Genomic DNA, 11,424 nt, shown 5'->3' with positions numbered 1-11,424 from the left:
GAAGTGGGGCTCGTCAGCAGGCTGGGTGTGTGGGAGTGGGGACGGAAGGAATCGCGGAAGCCCCATTGTTTTCACTCAAGTGAACTGAGTGGGTGGTGGTCTCATTTCCTGAAATGAGAATTCTGGGGGTGGGGGAAGGAGAGGGGATGGTGATAAAAACTTAGCTTGTATCCATGTTAACTTTGAAATTCCCATTGGATACCCCAGTGGGCATGGCAAGAAGACAGGTGGAATTGTTGCAGGGTTGGAGGGGGTGGGCTCTGAGTCCGGCCAAGGATGGACAAAATGATTGAAAAGTCCTTGGTATACAAATGGAATTTCAAACCAGACCCTGGATGAGATCTCCTGGGTGCAAGCTTCATGTGGAGGATACAGGGGCCCAGGCTGAGGTTGGTGTGCAGGGCGAGAGGACAAAATGAGGCTGGGAGAGAGAGTGGTAAGACAGGGGCAACGCTCAGAGGGCGATGAGGTGAGACACAAGCGCAGAGACTTCCCAGAGCCCAGCTCAGCATAGAGTAGGGTGCACGCAGGGCTTCCCACGGCCCAGGCCACCTGCGCCAGAGGACCCTGATCCAAGTCCCTCCAGTCACACTATTCCCTTCCCAGGTTTTTTCATCAAACCAAGAAATCTCTCCACATGCAAGGCGAGACTGCATTTTCTTTGGAAACGTCTTCCCTGCTGTTGCACTGATTAATGCAACTCGCCGGGCTACAGCTCTGCGTGACTTTCTCGCCAAAATACAGACTTGAGCTCCAATTGCCCAGGAGGTGTGCCAGGTATTCTGACAAAGCCTCCATCTCCCTGTCCCCACCCTCTATCCCCTCCTGTGGGTCATCACCTTACAGCATTGCTCTCCAGGAAGTCTGTGGAAGCCCCCAAGGAAGGACCCTCTCCCCTTCTGAAGGCACATTTGCATCACAGCGAGTCATGAACATTAGTTCATTCAACTCGCCAACTTTAATGAGCTCAACGCGCAGCAGGGGTGTAACATTTTTGGAGAGTGAATTGACTGAAACTGTCAGCTTCCGGCCTGCGTGACATCACCGGTTCTTAGCAGAGGAGCCCATGGCTCTAAGGCTTCCCAGGATGCTCTTTAGGATGCCTCTGAGGCCCTGAAGCTGGGCAGGACACAGTGAATTGATGCTCATAGATGCATTTTCTGCAAAGAGAGTGCAGAGTTTTATTGGAATTATCAGTGATAGATGAGCTTTTGTTTCTTCTGTTGCATTATAGCCATTGGATTCTAACCTTATTCAACTCTGAACAACTCCAGGGAAAGGGCTGTTGCCTTCACCTCCTGTAGCTGATTTGAATAGATACATGGCACATTTCTCCTAGAATCTGGCTCCCCCCAAGTCCTTCTTCCTAGCGCTGAGTTCCGGATTCCTGCGTGGCTTTGGTCTGGGGTCCCTGTGTCCCTATTCCTCCAGCCCACACTCCAAGTGATGCAAACACTTCACTGGGAACTAGCTCCAAATAGCTACCTCAAGCCTTCCCCTGTCCTGGAGGTTTGGAGCCCAAGAAGTCTGCATCCTGGGTACCAAGGTGGGTCTGCAAAAACAGGAGGCCCCCAAAATGACATTCCTAACACAACCCTATTCAAAATTGCTGGGCCTTTTAAACTGTTTTTTTATACAGCCTGGTGGTACCTGTTGCATCCACAAACATTTGTGGAGCACCTGCCGGATGTCTCCTCTAGACTCCACATGCTATTGTGAACAAAACAGACAAACATCTCCACCCTAATGGAATTTACTTTTTTTTTTTTTGGAGACAGAGTCTCCCTCTGTCGCCCAAGCTGGAGCGCAGTGGCGAGATCTCGGCTGACTGCAAGCTCCACCTCCCAGGTTCACGCCATTCTCCTGCCTCAGCATCCCAAGTAGCTGGGACTACTGGCGCCCGCCACCGCGCCCAGCTAATTTTTTGTATTTTTAGTAGAGGCAGGGTTTCACCGTGTTAGCCAGGATGGTCTCGATCTCCTGACCTTGTGATCTGCCCACCTCGGCCTCCCAGAGTGCTGGGATTACAGGCGTGAGCCACCGGGCCCCTCTCGGAATTTACCTTCTAATGGAGCAGACAATAAACACAATTAAGTAAGGAAATATCTATAGTATGTTAACTAGTGATAAGTGCCATGGAGAAATTGAAATAGAAAATGACCATGGTAATAAAGAGCATCACACAAACACTTGAACAGCACATGCCACACACCAGACTAGCCTCAATATTCTCTGTGGCCCAGCACAGTGGCTCACACTTGTAATCCTAACACTTTGGGAGGCTGCGGCAAGAGGATCACTTGAGTCCAGGAGTGCGAAACCAGCCTGGGCAAGATGGCAAGACCCGGTCCCTACTAAAACTTAAAAATTAGCCAGGCGGCCAGGGGCGGAGGCTCACGCATGTAATCCCAGCACTTTGGGAGGCCGAGGTGGGCGGATCACGAGGTCAGGAGATTGAGACCATCCTGGTTAACACGGTGAAACCCCATCTCTACTAAAAAATACAAAAAAATTAGCAGGGCATGGTGGCGGGTGCCTGTAGTCCCAGCTACTCGGGAGGTTGAGGCAGGAGAATGGCGTGAACCCAGGAGACAGAGCTTGCAGTGAGCCAAGATCGCGCCACTGCATTCCAGCCTGGGCGACAGAGCGAGACTCCGTCTAAAATAAAAAAATTAGCCAGGCACGGCAGCCCACACCTATAGGCCCAGCTACGCAGGAGACTGACACAGGAGGATCCCTTGACCCCAGGAGTTCAAAGCAGCCATGAACTATGTGAACTATGATTGTGTCACTACATTCCAGCCCAGGCTACAGAGCCAAAGATAAATAAATAATAAATGCTGTGTGTACATATGCTCATTAAAACCCTCAGGACAACTGTCTGAGGCTGGTATTGCCATGATTCCCATTTAAATATGGTAAGGGAAATACCTTGCCCAAGGTCACACAGCCCCAAGTGGTGGCCCAGGGGTGAAGGAAAAGGAAAAGGAGGGATGGAGCAAGGAAGACACTGCAGCCAGGGAAGGCCCCTGGCACGCCGTGTGCTCTGTGGTATGCTGGCTGAACCTGGTCTTTGCCGGGAACCTTATGGTTAGCTAGAACCTGGTGCTGGAGGAGCAAGCCACTCACAGGAGCCAAGGGTAGTTTCTTTCTACCTACCCACCCATGATTGCTTTCTAAGAGAGAAAGGAGAAACCAAAGAGAAAGAGCATGCACAGAATTTGAACGCTGTATAAAACCTAGTATTTGTGGAGCAATTGAAGAAAAATAAACGGTGTGGTGAAGTAAACAGTTAACAAAAGGCTAGCATATGTTTACCTAGAAGATGTGAAGAATTGTTTCCAGATCAAATGGTTTGGAATGAGAACTTCTACACCTTGAATATAAACTAAGATTTGCCAACTGTGAGAAACATTTAAAATGCTATTTACTTTAAAGGATGAGAAGCCTGAAAACATTTTTTAGGGAAGAAAAGAACTAGAAGGACAATGGGCACATATAAGCCATGGTATTGCACAGGTTCAGCAGAGCAACGGGAAAAAAATAAATAAAGAAGATTGGTCTACACGGAGACTTCCACCAGCCCCCTCTCCAAGGCCAAGGAATCTTGTTCAAATAATGTCTGATTGAGAGATAATTATGGGGGAAATGCCAATTCCACATTTCATATCTCTGCACTTTCGTATTGTCAGAGCCCCACAGAGACAGGATACCAAAGGAACAGCCTGACAGAGGAGGGAGGGGAGCCGTGCAGCTCTGGAATGGCGCCAGGCAATGTGGAAGTCATTGAGATTTACCAGCATCATTTCCATAATCGCTTTTGGATGCACAATAGCTGAAGATTGTGCCTGGATTCCCCTTTGCTAGCATTCTGGGGTCAGCCTTTGGATTTTGCAGCTGTTTGTGGAGTCTTTATGGAAGAGCAGCGTGGTCAAGAGACCACGACTGCATAGCCCTGTCTGCAGTGTGCGAGGCTGGAGTGCTGGCCCTGGACCTTCCCAGTCATGCCTTCTCGGTCAGCTGTTCATCTCATCTGCTACCACAGTAAGAAATGGTTTTCATAAAGCCATTTATGAGTTATGAAAGTCCATTATTTTCCAACTGAGAAGGTAGACATCAAACTGCAGAATCAATGAGGCAGTAACAGTTTTGAAATCTCAGTACAAGCAGTGACGCCTTCTGCTGTGTAAGAACTGATCAACTTGGCCCATTTCCCCTTCTCTAGAACACTGAACTACAGCGTCAGATAAGTAGACGGTGCCCGTGACCATGGGCCCTTCACCTGCTCCACAGTGAATGAAAGCTCACCCGAGAGCAGGGTTACACCCTGCGGAGGGCTGGGCCAGGTCCACAGTCCTCAGAGATGCCCTGAATTCATCCAGAAGGGCTCAGCCATTTGCCTATGCCAGGCCAATGCTCGAGTCAGTGTGGAGGGGAGGGTTACGCCGGGACCACTGCGTCAGCACATTGTGGACCAATAATAGCGTAATAATAGCATCTCTCCAACGGGGAAAAGAAATGCCCTGAAGACTGCTGGCCATGTGTTCAGTGATTCTGACAGAGCACAGAAAATGAAACATCAGAGAAACTGCCCTTAGGCGGGGCTGGCAAATATCTCCCCTACTGGGCGCAGGGCAGACTTCACCTCAAGGTCTTCCTCCACACACATTCCACAGCCCAGCCAGTCCTCCAGGGTGGAACTCAAGATGAATCTATTCACCATCTCTGTTCCCTTGGGAGTGGGGGAGGATATGAAGCTGAGGTCTAGCATCCGGGCCGAGGCTTTCTCAGCCAGGGCTCCTGGCCCCGGGTGAGGGTGGGAGGGAGCAATGCGATGATCAGCACTCCAGTTTCTTGTCCAAGGCTGCCTGTGGCCGATGTGCTGCCTATTTGAGAAGGAAAGGGAAACACGTAAGCTTGTCTCAGGTGTTCCTAGAGGATGTGGGATGGCCACCCATGGCTGAAAACTAACTTGGTTCACTAGAGTGTGTGACATCGGGACCTGAGGCCCAACTTACCAAGTGCTATCTATCTACGTGACTTCACCCCTCAGTGTATTCATCTATGAAATGGGGATAATACTAGCGTTGGAGGATGAATAAATTGCTCAACATGTGTAAAGTGCTTAGAAGGTGCCTGCTGTGCAGGAAGCAAGCACTGGGCACTAGCCATCGCTGTCATTGCTGCTGTCCTCAATGAGTGCAACCAGTTGCTGGACTGAGGTGGCTGAAAGTGACTGGTAGTAGAGTGGATGAGAACAGATAAAAGGCCCCAATGCAGGGAGGCCAGAGGCCATGCAGGCTGAACTCCAACAGGAGCAGTGGCTGTAGGGGAGAGGCTCGACCCTGGAGCTGGTTGTGATGTGCAAGTGGGATGGGCTGGGGGCTCCCGTGTGAGAGCATAAGAGGAGAGGGCTGTGTTTCCCAAGCCTGGAAGGGGCTAGAGTAAAAAAGACCTAGCTGTGCCCAACAAGGCCTGGCGACTTGGCTTTCTCCACAGGCGCAATTCTATCAAAGCAGGTTCCCAAACCCTGGCTTCTTCCTGCCTCTCAGTCTAATGTTTTCATTGCTCCTTCATCCATCAGAGAGCCCAGAGTCTCATCTATCAGTGACTTATCAAGGCTAGACTATTACTCAGAATCTCCACTGTAAATCAGACTACTGTTAAGATAAACACTAATGCTTAAGTCAAAAATCTTGGACTCAAAGAAGGAATCAACATGGTAAGAGGCCCTTCTGGCGCATCATCCCAGAAACTTCATCTGACACCCTCCACCACGGGTCCTCCACACGGGAGGACCTGTCTGGACAGTTGTGCACACAGAAACAACATTTGTTCTCACTGGTTTGCTCTGCAGTCCCAGAAGACCACCAGACGGAGTGGGAAAAAAAGTCATCTTAGGGCAAAAGACAAAGCGCGATTCAATACACTAATCTCATATAAGCATAGTTCTAATTAGCTGAATCATATCTTCAGGAATAGTAAAGAGAGACTGCAACAGATATGATACTCCAATAGGTTTTGTCCAATCTGGCAGAGTGGATTCTTTATCTGAAATCATCCACAGCAACCACTTTCAGAACGGGGCCAATTTTCAGACCTAAATTACCTCTGGCTCCACAGTAGCATCTGCCCATGAAATCAGTTTCTACCAAAAGCTTAAACTCTCCAGCAGCAATTATCTGGAACAGCCTCAAAACTGCGTTTTTGCCATTTGAGACTGTTTTCCACAATTGCCGGCCATCTTGCCTGTTAGCATGCCTGTGGGAAGGACGGGCGGGCAGTTATGGCGTTAATTCCCTATTTGAAGTTGTTGTCCTTGAATCCTTTATGACCATCAGACATAATACCCAGTGAAAATGACGCCAACTGCATTTAGAATTATTCAAAACCTGCCACCTCGCGGAGGAAAATTCAGCCCACCCTCAGGGATGCAGGTCTTGACTCTGTCCTGACTGAACTCTTAACAATTCTCCTTTGCAAACTCCCAGAAGGAGACTTGATGATCTCTTCCATATAGCACTTAATGGGAAAGCAAAAACGATTTTCGACTGAGGGAATGTTTTTGCAAAGTGGAAATCAAATCCATTCGTTAATCTTCAAAAACTCTGGGCTGTGCAGATTCTCGGGAAGACACTAAGCATATGGATCACAACAGCGATGGACCCGCAGCAAATGGACCCTGACAGCTCCAGAACCAAGCACTTGCCTGGGGGAACTCCTCCCAGCAAACGCTTCTCAAATGGCAAGCCTGGGTCCTGTTAGCCATGCAGGCTGTGATCTGCTGGTGAATGCCTATCACCGAGTGTTATTATAATATCAACCTTCTCTATAGAGTTTATGAGTGACTTTTTGCACAGAAATAAGGATTATAGTTTACAACACTGCAGTGGTCCTAAGCTCAAAGTCCTCATTCTTCAACCCAAGAGTTCTTTATATTTTTAACGCCCCAATTACATGTAACACAGGCTCCATCAAGACAGAGACAGTGTGTGTTCGCTTGATTAAAGTAAGCCCGCAGGCAACAGGATAGATTCCTAACCCCTAACTTTTACTTAAACTAAAATACACGAAAAGGAAAATGCAGAAAACAAATCTGCCAAACAATGTTTCGGTTTTCTCATGCCTCAAAATTATCTTCTCAGGCCAGGGCTGTTATTTTCTCTAATGCAAGTCCATGTGAGGGCAAAATCAGTGTTGCCTTTCCCATGCGCCCTCATCAGACGGTTTCAGGCAGAACTTTCCTGCAAACACTGAGCCACACTGGCCTAGAAGGTCGGTCAGTTTGCATTAGCTCAGCCCTGACTATTCACATGCAGTCACGCTAATTTCCATTTACCTAAGAAGTAAAGGTTTTCCAAGGCTGGTTCCCAATCCTGCTCATATGCTACGGAACTCAGATGATTCTGTGAAAAACTGAGAAGGCTCCAGATATCTGAGACAGCTGTGGGGCATGTGCTCAGAAAGCCCAGCCTCTGTGGAAAAGCAGAGCTTTCTGTGTTTCAGTGAAAATGCCCATGAGGTTTAAGTCCTCCCTCCTCTGAAATGACAGAAGAGACATCCAGCCACTTCGGGTTTCGACAGAGGAGGGTTAAGAAGTTGGCAACACCAGCACCCGTGAACCCTCAGGGCCAGGAGAGCAGCAGCCTGGTTTGGTTTTCAGTCACCCACTGTGGTGGGAACAGTAATGTGGGATGAGATCAAGTTCAAGAACAGTACATGCAAGCAAAAATCTCATTGTTCCTGTTATTACATTGTGAACATCTCCTCTTTTGTTTTCTTTTAAAGAGCATTGTTCAAAAGGTTAAATTTGTTGGCTAAGACATCCCCTGAAAAGCTTAGTAACTTGAAATTTTGGTGGCCATAGTTTTCTTCCTGTGTGAGCTTCCCTCCAAGGTTAGTCTTAAATATAGAATATCCCTCCTCTTTCCTTCCAAATCCTCTTTTCTTTCTGAGCCATCCAAGTACATGGTTAGGCTCCATTCCTGTTCTCAGAGGCGTGTACTGTCATCTCTGCCAGACTTCCTCCAGCTGCCGCCCATGAGCGCATCTGCTGTAGAGTTCCCCGCTTGAAAGGTGTCCCAGAAAGACTGGCCTCATTTTATTCCCAGAGGAATCCCAGAGCCCTGGGAGACAATGGCTAACAGCTGGTCCAGAGATTGCTGTATAAACTTTTGAGGCCACAACTGGCAAATTGTAAGAATACGATGGAGTGCAGGCAGACTGGTTTGTCTGAGCTGATCTGGCAAAAGACAGGGTGGGGAAGAGGACAAGTGGCTGTGGCTGAGGGTGGAGCAGATCTCTACTTCTGTCCTGCATGGCAGTCCATCCTTAGTGTTGGGCATCTGTGATTTGTTTTCAAATTTCAATAGTTTGGGGGGTACAGGTGAATTTTGGTTACATGGATAAGTTCTTTAGTGGTAGTTTCTGAGGCTTTGGTGCACCCATCGCCCTGAGAAGTGTACACTGCACCAATGTGTAGTCTTTCTTTTATTCCTCACCCACCTCCCACACTTTCCCCTGAGTCCTCACAGTCCATTCTATCATTCTTTTTTTTCTTTTTTTGAGATGGAGTCTTGCTGCGTCGCCCAGGCTGGAGTGCAATGGCTCGATCTCAGCTCACTGCAACCTCCACTTCCCAGATTCAAGCAATTCTCCCACCTCAGCCTCCCAAGTAGCTGGGATTACAGGTGCCTGCCACCACACCCAGATAATTTTTATATTTTTGTAGAGACAGGGTTTCACCATGTTGGACAGGCTAGTCTTGAACTCCTGACCTCATGATCTACCAGCCTCAGCCACCCAAAGTGCTAGGATTATAGGCGTGAGCCACCGCAACTGGCCCATTTTATCATCCTCATGCCTTTGCATCCTCATAGCTTAGCTCCAACTTATAAATGAGAACATACGATATTTGGTTTTCCATTCCTGAGTGATTTTACTTCAAATAATGGTCTCCAAATCCATCCAGGTTGCTGCAAAGGCCATTATTTTGTCCACTTTATGGCTGAGTAGTATTCCAAGGTATATACGTACCACATTGTCTTTATCCACTTATTGGTTGATGGGCATTTAGGTTGGGTCCATATTTTTGCAGTTGTGAGTTGTGCTGCTATAAACATGCATGTTGGGCACCCAAGATATTATAATCGTTTCCATCTTGGTCACTATCTGCTGTATCATAAACACAAAATTATGACTTCACAAGAGGATGGGCCAAATGAGAAGCAGAACTATGAGGGAAAGGAATGCTTGTTAAAGTAAAACTATTCTCAATAACTGAGGGAGGAATTTCAGAAACTAACTCTGGCCAAGAACTTTTTTTTATTTGTATGTTCTCTGAATTAGAGCTGTGTCCAAACCATCCCTGCTGACACATCCATGACAGCCTAGGATAAATAAGCCTTTGAGAAACTGTCTGAGGAGTGGCATGGGAGCCTTCTCAGGGAGCTCCTTGACTTCCTGTGCCCACTACCTTCCCACCACAAAGGTGGGCCCATTCGCTTTTGATTTTGAAACTAAAGCAAATTTAGTTTACACAAGCCATGTCTTAGGGTGGAAAATAGCTCATCTCCACTGGCAAACACTGACAGGCCATTCAATTCATCGCTGAGCAAAAATCAGAGTGAGAGGATCCAAAATGAAGTGGCAGAAGGAAGGAATTCGCAGGCGCATCAGGAAGGGTCATGTGGCAGCAGCATTTGCTCAGTAGCCTGAGAACTCCCGCCAGACCAGCCGGCACTGCCACTCAGAGGACTTGGTGCAAGGAGAAGCCGCGCCCAGCACTGGTCCTATTGCCCATGCTCCAGTAGCTTCTGCAAGCTGTGGGATTGCCAGCCCCATTGCTAATGTGGGTTAGCATAAACATACCTTATCCAAACAGAGAAGAAAAGATACAGAGTATGTATAAATACATATTATAGATGTATGATACATAAAGTGTGTCTATCACCTAAAGATTTCATTGCCAGGCATGGTGGTTCATGCCTGTAATCCCAACACTTCAGGAGACAGAGGAGGGTGGATCACCCGAGGTCAGGAGTTTGAGACCAGCTTGGCCAATATGGTGAAACCCTGTGTCTACCAAAAACACAAAATTAGCCAGGTGTGGTGGCTGGTGCCTATAATCCCAGCTACTTGGGAGGCTGAGGCAGGAGAATCACTTGAACCCGGGAGGCAGAGGTTGTAGTGAGCCTAGATCATGCCATTGCACTCTAGCCTGGGCAACAAGAACAAAACTCCATCACACACACACAAAAATAAATAAAAATAAAAACATAAAAACGTAAGTAAATAAAAAAGATTTTGTATAAAAATATGACATTCAGGCTAGACAGCAAGCAAAGAATGCAATGCACTTGCAACTAACATTTCCCCAATAGTGCATTAAATGCCACCAGGGCTCAACTGCTGATCCCATTGTCATACACAGAACGATGGGGTAAGTAAAGATTTTAGTTTTATACATGCATATTGAACACAGGCACCAATAGATCTGATAGCACATGCTACCTGTACCTTTGACACACAGGGTCATCCAGACGATTAAAATAATCGCACTGAGTTTCCAAAAAGAGCAAAGGGTTCAGGAAACTCCCCTGCTCCCCACTTGCCCCCAGCCACTGAAATGGAGCTGTCCCATTTGCACTGAACACCTCTGCAAAAATTTATGATTGGAATCATGTCTGTGAAAAGAATGCCACCCTAGGGGACCTAAGAATTGCACTCTGGATGGAGGACGGTGTGGGAAGGAGCCAGGTGGTCTTGTGGGAGATGCTGCAAAAAAGTGAGATGTGGTTGCACAGGAAACACTTCCTGAAAGTTAGAAGAAAAAGTGTGTGTTCAGCAGCCGGGAGAGGGTGAGAGGAAATAACTCACAAATCTGAATTGTGTCCTACAATACAATATATTCCATCCTGATCAACCAAATAGCTGGCAGGAAAAGTACTTTGACTTTTATATCCTTTTCTCCAGACAAAGAGCTCTGTGTATGGCTGTGTATTTGAATAGGTGCGCTTGCAGGACAGCTGCTGAGACGCAACCCTGTGCTTGCAGCAGAAAGAGCTGATGCTAATCCTGGATCCACACAGAGCTCCCTGCGGAAGCCACACACCGAATGCCAATGTAAGGCCCACCTCAGTGACAAATCCAAACTCACATCGTATCACACGTTCTACAGACATCCAACAGGAATGGAAGACTTTTCTAGAATCTCCAAAATACTGCCTGGGTTCAACTCACCTTGACCAGTTACTACCTTAGTTACTCTCAGCAAATAACTCAACCTCTCTATGCCTCAGTTTTCTTATCTCTAAAATGAGAAAAATAATAGTCTTTACTTCATGGGGTGGTTGTGAAGATTAAGGAGTTAATAAGTGTAAAGCACTTAGGAATGATCTCTTGATAACTTAGCTACTGTTGCTG

The 11,424-nt window shown here is 47.3% G+C and overlaps 1 long non-coding RNA gene across 1 annotated transcript; it reads right to left on the bottom strand.

Annotated features, from left to right (window-relative positions):
* Window positions 1-935: 935 nt before the first annotated feature.
* Window positions 936-4,409, bottom strand: LOC112630801. The gene is made up of 2 exons (XR_003120943.1): window positions 4,283-4,409; window positions 936-1,160 (listed from the first exon to the last, which is right to left on the bottom strand). It is a non-coding gene; the product is annotated as an uncharacterized LOC112630801 (long non-coding RNA).
* Window positions 4,410-11,424: the final 7,015 nt, after the last annotated feature.

Source organism: Theropithecus gelada, chromosome 8 (assembly GCF_003255815.1).
Source record: "Theropithecus gelada isolate Dixy chromosome 8, Tgel_1.0, whole genome shotgun sequence".
In the NCBI taxonomy this organism is placed as follows: domain Eukaryota; kingdom Metazoa; phylum Chordata; class Mammalia; order Primates; family Cercopithecidae; genus Theropithecus; species Theropithecus gelada.
Note: the sequence above shows the minus strand (reverse complement) of the source record. Positions and strands in the feature narration are given on the sequence as shown.